We start from the raw sequence: 8420 nt of genomic DNA, 5'->3' as shown, positions 1-8420 counted from the left end.
TATGTTCACAGGTTTGCTAGAAGTGGTCGTTTTCTTCTCCATTTCCTTCGATGCTACATCTTTCTAGACGCTCATGTTCTCTACTGCAGTGGTTCCCAAACTTTTTTGGCCTGAGTACCCCCTGAGCCTTCTTGTCACACCACGAGTACCCCCTCACACATACAACGCATGCGATGATTCTCCAAAAGTAGAGCAACACAGTGGTTATTACATGAAAATCATTTTATTTAATATCCTTAACTTGAACATAAAATTCTCAGGCTTTCTCTCTCTTTTTTTAACCTCAGTTGAATTCAACATAAGAATAAAAAACACTTTCTTGAAATATAAATAATTAACCAAAATAGCATAAATACTAAATCAAAATAATCTTCCTTTGTTATCTAACTTAAACAAGTAACATTTCTCTTTTTTTTTAAGAATACATGAACATAACTCATTTCTCTCTCTTTTTAAGAATACACTAACAGGCCTAACTCATGTAACATTTATCACAAAACTGGAGTCTCCTTCATAAACAGTCCTCCATAAAAGTGTGACGCCTTAATAAATAAAATTAAAAAAATAACTCTGTGCGCCGCGTACCCCCTGCAGTACCTCCGCGTACCACTAGGGGTACGCGTACCACAGTTTGGGAACCACTGCTCTACTGGAACATACATCATAAAGACGAGGCCTCCTCTGCCACAATTGATCCAGATTAGTTCCTTGGTTTGAAGTCCACACGTTATGTTTAGGTCATTTGGCTTCCCTCTTAACTGTTAAGATTTGTTTTGGTTTTCACACAACAGCGCCAAAATCGTGTTGATCAAAGCATCTCTTAATTCTATGCTCTTATTGACTGATTAGACGTAGCTCACAGTAGCAGACGCACTGCAGGATGATTATCCTGAATTTGACTCTGTCAGAAATGTATCGTAATAAGACTATGGTAACAGTGCCATTTTCAGCCAGACAACTGACAACTCCACTGCCGATCATCGTTCATCTGAGAAAACAGAGATATGCACTGGGCTTGTGAGGCTCCCTCAAGACATACTGGAGAGAGTTTACAAACGTTCATACTACATTTCGACCAGCTTGTTTTAACTGAAAGGTATTTGCAGGAGTGACAGTCCAAAGTGCATTTTGTATGGATGTGCATATGCTTCCAAGAAGTTTACCTTGGATCCATCATAGCCTCCTCATAAGAGGAAAACATAGTGATAACACTGGCAGATACTGAGCCTCATGGGTAGGTAAGATCACAAAAGTGGAGACAGAGGAGGAGCAGTGAGGGTGAGCTGATATTTTCTCAAAGACGGCAGAGGGTTGATGAAACACCTGTGGGAAAAGGTCAATCTCATGGTAACAAGCTACTCTCCCCTTCCGCATAGACCTTTTCTCTCCCTGTACGGCAATCCTCCCCTTACCTTTTTAGTGGAAAGTTGCAAAAAATTGTTTAGAGTTTCCAATTTTGAAAATGTGTTGTTCTTTGGCTGCATAACACTGTTACTTTTCATTCTGCTTCTTCCACAGACTTCCTGCTCTTTCGTTGCTTGTTCCCTTAACAATCAACAGAGAGGAAGTCTGTTTAACCTTTTTCCCCTGTTTGTTTTCTGAGTCACGGGTGGAAAAAAGTCGCTTTCTTACATTGATTGGTTCAAATGTTTATTCTTAAATTTGACAGAAAATCTGTATCCTGCTGTTGCCTCTGTCTTCCAGAAATATTTTAGCTGGCAGCATTACCTGGCAAACAAACAACTTTACAATTGTGTGCTTGCATTAATGCTGCCTCTCAGGAGAAGCTCCTGCAGTCAGAGAATTGTAATTCCTGCGGTGACGTTAGAGGAGGACATTCACTCCTCTATGCTGCTCATGGCACACATCTAAGACTGAATTCACACACAAATGCTCCTCTGTTTCATTTCCCAAAACAAACACTGGCATGACAATGTACATTCAGTGAGAGAAACCCTTTGTGTATCGTGAACCTTAAAATCTCTGTCTCCAAAGCATTTATCTACATCTACCCCAACATCACGGTGAGTTATGATGTAATGTGATGCAACATAGGGGGAGCTCCAGCGCCACTGCTGCCTTCAGAACAGTCACTCTGTACACAGAGGCCCAGCCACACAGGACAATTTGGCATATTGTTTGAGCATGTATGAATGTTTTATCAGATTTAGAAATTTTGTTTTGAAATTCTGTCATGAAATCCACAGTGTTTGGGTTCTCTTTGATGCATGGTCAAAGGTAAACCATAAGGGAGAGGCAGGATTTGTCTCTGCACTTCAGCTCCACTTGATTTACTGGACTTTGTCTGGTTTTGGAAAATCTTTTGACTGGACTTTTCTTTTCTTCTCTATGCCACTGCCCCGCCTGTTGGCTTTGGCATGAACATTGGTTCAGCTTATTTAACCTCAGTGTGACTGACAGTTCTCTTGTGTTGTGTTCCCTGCTGGACATTTCCCAAATTCAGTTCAAAATGCTACATAAAAACACTGTTGAGCATCAGGATGGAAATGCATGGTTCCAGCTAAAATGTCACTGCAGATCACGCTGGTTAATTGTGAGATGGAGGTTGTTATGTGTTCTTCTCGAAACTAATGCATTGCCAAATGAGAATAAATGGTGTTATTGTCCTAAAAGTTTTTAAGTAAGCCAAGGATGAGATTCTACAGCGGTGAGACAGTGTCCGATCTCTACCCAACACCAGTACAGGAGTATGGAGCCTTCCAGGCGTTATGTATCATGTAGACTTGCATTCAAGTACACTTTAGGTAGAAAATAAACTAACAGCTAAAAATAATTTGTACTTACTCATAATCCTACTATTTAACTTAAGTCCATAAAATTACACTTTTGGGGTATTTCATCTTTGTTTTTGTATTCTTTAGTTTGTTCTTAAAGGGATAGTTCGCCTCTTTTGACATGAAGCTGTATGACATCCCATATTAGCAATATCATTTATGAACCTTGACTTACTCCCCGCTGCGTCCTGTGAGCCGAGTTCCAGCCTCGTTTTGGCGCTGATGAAGGTAGTCCGGCTAGTTGGCTGGGGCTAAACAAATAAAGCGTCTTGCTTCTCAAAACAATATGCGTTCAAAAGAGTAATACATTTGCATCACAAAATCGTTGTGCAGGAAAAAGTCAGACCTCACATCGCTTGGCGCTATTTTTGCCTCCCTTGATATCAATGCGTCCAGCCACCTAGCGATAGCCGCACCTGTTACGGTGTTTGCTGCTCGGAAGCAGGGGAGTGCTCGGTCTGCTCTTCGGTCTGCACAGTTTACATTGGACGCTTTGATATCAAGGGAGGCAAAAATAGCGCCAAGCGATGTGAGGTCTGACTTTTTCCTGCACAACGATTTTGTGATGCAAATGTATTACTCTTTTGAACGCATATTGTTTTGAGAAGAAAGACGCTTTATTTTTTTAGCCCCAGCCAACTAGCCGGACTACCTTCGTCAGCGCCAAAACGAGGCTGGAACTCGGCTCACAGGACGCAGCAGGGGGTAAGTCAATGTTCATAAATGATATTGCTAATATGGGATGTCATACAGCTTCATGTCAAAAGAGGCGAACTATCCCTTTAAGTATCTTCAGCCGCAGCCTGCACAACATGGCGGAACTTCAACTGGAAATAGATTAAATTGTTTCATTTATATTAGCTGGGATAAATGTAATTCGTTTCGACTTTGGTTTAGGTCAGATTTAACTACACAGTTTCAGAGAATGAAAATGTCATACAGGCCAAAATACACTTCACTATAAATGTTATTAGATGACTGCCATTGGCTTTCACAGGTTTAAACGCTTTATTTCTTATTCAAAAGGGAGTGTAGCTACAACAAATTCCCTTGACTAAGTACAGTAGTGGAATGTAATTTAAACACATTTACTTAATGTTGTACTTAAAGGTCAAATAAACAACTTTGGAAATTCACTCCGTGTTGCACAGGAGCAGCAGAATCTTAGTTTGAAACAAACTCAGCCAAAACCACAAGTGAAATGTAAGTTCCATCTCAGATAAAACAAAGCAATGTTGATTCTGGACATATTCCTCTCTTTCTGAGATTTTTTTTCTTTTTTCAAAAGAACATGGTTTATTTAGTGGAGGTAAATATGGAAGTTTATTTGACATGCACCGCATGGCAGAGACATGCATACATGTGCTGCTCACTGGAGAAAGGACAACGTGCAGAGGCGGTAGAAGGGAGGTGGATAGCCCTCTTCGGTAAGCCCATCATTCGCTTCTTTATCGCTGACTATCCAAAGGGTTTAAATGATCTGGAACTTGAATTGTATGTCAAACAACAGTCTACTGTATGTTCATCAAGGAGACTGAGACTGGCTCCACCTTGCAAAAGAAACAAAATTATCCATATGATGTATGCTAATTCAGTGGTGTTCTGCTCACATAGGTGATTTTTTTTAAGCGCACACCTGCCATGATGACTTTTGATTTTGATTATTGACTACCTCACAAACAGACCACAGTTTGTGACACCGAAGGGTTGTGTGTCTGAGAAGGTGGTTAGCAGTGCAGGAGCACCACAGAGGACTGCACTATCACCATTTGTCTTCACTCTGCATGTCTGATGACTTCAAGTACAACTCGAGAGTTATGTCATCTCCAGAAGTACTCCAGATGACTTCACTTTTTGGGTATATCAGTGATGAACAAGAGGCTGAGTACAGGAAGCAGGTCAACAACTTTGGGGCATTGCGAGGGAACAATCACCAAACAACAGACTTTTGTGGCCCTTGGGACAACTTTTTTTTTTAGACGTGTTGCTTCCATCAACTTCATTAAGTTTGTAAAATATCACCATCTACATATATTTCATCACTTCTATTGTGAATTAATTATTGGATGATGAGATTTGCTTACTCTTTTTATTTACTTTTCTCACAGTTTCCAAACTCCAAACCTTTTAAGAATTGGGTTTCAGGCAAATTTAAATCGTTAAATTTAAATCAAATTACTCAAAGTGCTCAGGCTTTTAAAAAGCAAGGATGCAGCTGCAGCTGCAGCTGACAGCAGCAAAGAGGAAATGACCACTGCAGAGAACACACCTATATTTATGGTTTCTTCTCAGTAATTTCCACACAATACTAGCTTTCTTGACATTCCCTTCCATATCTAATCCTCTATCATTTTTTTTTTTTGAAAGCTGCATTGTGTGTGCACATTGTGCAATCACTTCTTGGGGGACATTTTCTAATTGGAGGTCTGAGGCAGAAAAATAAGGCTTTTGTATTCTCTTTCCACTTGGAGAACAGGCCAGCCCACAATCAGGCTATCCACAGGAACACCCAATGGACTCCTCTGAAGCTCACACATCGAACATTGTGTTCCAGGTTTTATTGTGCACAGGGACTTTGTGGTTCACAATCCATTTCAGCGGTGAAACACACACAGCTGTAACCTCTAGAACGCAAACAATGTAATGGTACTGACTATGCCGGACACACCAACACACACATAGCATCCTTCCTACAGGTCATTGGACAATATTCAATGACAACATTCAGGTACATTACACTGATTAAGAATCAGTGTCTAATACCTCTCTATCCTCATACCCTTCAACTCTGACCCAAAAATGTGTGCTTCCAGATGTGAATGAAGTGGTAAAGCAAACTAACCCATCACTGTGGAATAGACACAGTAAATACTGTACATTGTATGTTAAGTTGAATATTGAATGTGCACCAAGTTAAGAGTTGCAAATACAACCCAATCATTGTCAGTAGTGTCCCACACCTGTTTAAACTCCTCAACAAGCTGAAATGTTACTGTGCAAAACTTTAAACACTTTTTTTCAGAAAAATAAAGTAGAATCACATAAGCATGTCAATAAATAACAGCACTGCACACAATTAGGATTGTTGAGAGGGAAAATGTGAGAAAGAGATTTAAAACACCCGTATGACCTTCCAAGACGTGCAGTTTTGATAAACACTTTTGTATCATGCAAACTGTCAGCTTACGTTGTATTCCTTGTTGAGGAGTGTTTCACACTGCAAGAAACCTCCCATTTGTCCTCAGTATGGAGTAATATCTTAACAGCAACCCCAGTTCACTCTCTTGAGCAGATTGCTGTGAAAAGGTATTAAAATATTCAACTTCAGTGAACATAATCTCGCTAAATCTTCTGAAACCATCCACGCCTTTGGCATACACAGTGAGCAAAACAACGCCATCATCTAGGATTCATCACAGTCCCGTGGTGAGTCATTTTAATTGCATTAACACGTCCATCATCTTACACCTATTGATTTTTCACGGTGTGATGCCTCTGTTTTCAGGGGAAAAGAAATTCTCAGCGAGAAACTGGTTCGGTCTCAGCTGAAATGTTCAATATTTTCAGGTAGCATTAGTAGTTTGAATCAAGCTAATTTGTGGGCTCAGTTGATTGCATGTTGTATCTTTAGTGTAATACAAGAGGGTTTGAAACAAATATGTATGGGCTCTGTAGAGTGAATATGGATGAATTCAAGACTCTCTCTCACACACACACACAAACTCAGAATCCCTCCTCCTGAGAACTGTACGGGCCAGCACTTGATGTGAACCCTTGTCCCCTGCAATAACAATTATCTCTGTGTAATGCTGTATTAAGACATGTTGCATACTTTTTGTTCTGTTGCAAATGCTGACATGTAAATTGATGCGCCCCTGCAGAGTAACATGAGAGCAACAAGCTGTCTGTTAAGTCCTTGTCCACATATTTTACTCTCTGGCCATCGTTTATGCCAAAATAAATCAATTCTTAACTTCCCCCTAAATTGCAAGAATCATGGCAATTAGACTATATGTGTGTGTGTAGAGAGCATAAAAAAAGAACAGAAGAATACTTGGCTGGCAATTTTATTCTCAAATACTTACATTTCCCTCGTCTGCAGTTCAGCCAGTTGGTACTGATCTTTCATTTAGGCAGAATCTTGTCATGAGTCATGTGTTGATCTGGCCCAAGTTGTTAAAGCACTGCACAGCAAATAACACTGAAGAAACTTCAAATCTGAGTCCAGATCACATCGTAAATTCTCTGTCACATATGGGCTTGATAAACCCTGGGCCACCCTGTCGGACCATTTCTGTATTTTGTTTTAGATGCTAACATTAAGATCGGTTGCTCACATGGTTAACAATTCACCAACGTTTGCGAGTTTGCTTTGGCAGTGGAGGCTTCTGGTGCTGCGCTGGTATGTGCCATTTGATGCTGCTTCTATAAAAAAGTGGAACACAGAATTGAATACTTGTGACTAGAAAACAAATTAGTACTGGTAGAGCATTATTAGCTTAATTCTTGAATTCTCCAGATGAAAATGTTAGAAGAAAAGAGCAAAACAAATTGGTTATCCTTCTTCTGAGGTACAACAACTGCAGCATGATGTAAAGCTTGTACTGTGACCATAACAATACCCTGTGCATCTGATGAGCTCACTGAATGACACATTTTTCAGACCAACGCAGCCCCAAAGAAAATAACAGGGATGTATTATGTAAGAGTTTTTGCAAAGGTTGTAACTTGAGAAACCTTAATAATATACCCCTTTAAGCCATTAGAAACACCAACATGACAAATTAATTGATCCTATTGCAGGTACTAACAGATCTTCTGTGCAATTCCATAATTAGAAACACACCAATGATCTAAACACATTTTCTCAGTGACACGTGCCGACTCACAGTATATTCAAATTAGTCTCAATCACACATATATGGCTTAAAGCGTAAAGTCTGCAGCTCACATTAGTTTCTAGTATAAACACAATTTACTCTTTTATCACCTAATGAATTTTTTGATGTGGGTCGAGAGGTTGGGACAAGATAAAGAGAGTGGTGCGTAAGTGATTGTGCTCTTTTAAAAAATATGGAACATCACCACCCTCTGCTTTTTAAGTTTTCAGTAAAAATTTATTGAAATTTATTCATTTAAATGAGCTTAAAAACTAAATTTGTCCATTTTAATCTAGAATGGCAGCTTATTATCACATACTGAGCCAATCATTTGATTCTAGTGTGTACAAAATGATACCAGGCCCACGTCAAACCTATTGATGGATTTGTTTTTGGTGCTTTTCTCTTACCGTTTGTCTTCATGTTCTTGACACCAGCTCATCACTTTTTTGGGTGTTCGCATCAAGTACACTCTCTGGCTACAATACACATGATAAACAAAAACATCTCTGTGTGCTTATTCACACATACCCATATGTCTACCTTCTTTTCTGTGCTATTGTATTATTCATACATAGCACCCATCGTAGACAGATGGTCTGCCGTATGCTCCTCTACCTGACTGTCTCTTTGGACCCAGCGCACGCATGCACACACACCACACCCACAAAAAGGCATTAATACACGCACAAAACCTTCTGCTTGGTTCTCCTCAGCATCCCAATAAACCCATAATAAGAATGAG

The sequence above is a fragment of the Odontesthes bonariensis genome, chromosome 2 (genome assembly GCF_027942865.1).
Source record: "Odontesthes bonariensis isolate fOdoBon6 chromosome 2, fOdoBon6.hap1, whole genome shotgun sequence".
Lineage (NCBI taxonomy): Eukaryota > Metazoa > Chordata > Actinopteri > Atheriniformes > Atherinopsidae > Odontesthes > Odontesthes bonariensis.
This window is presented reverse-complemented; position numbering follows the sequence as displayed.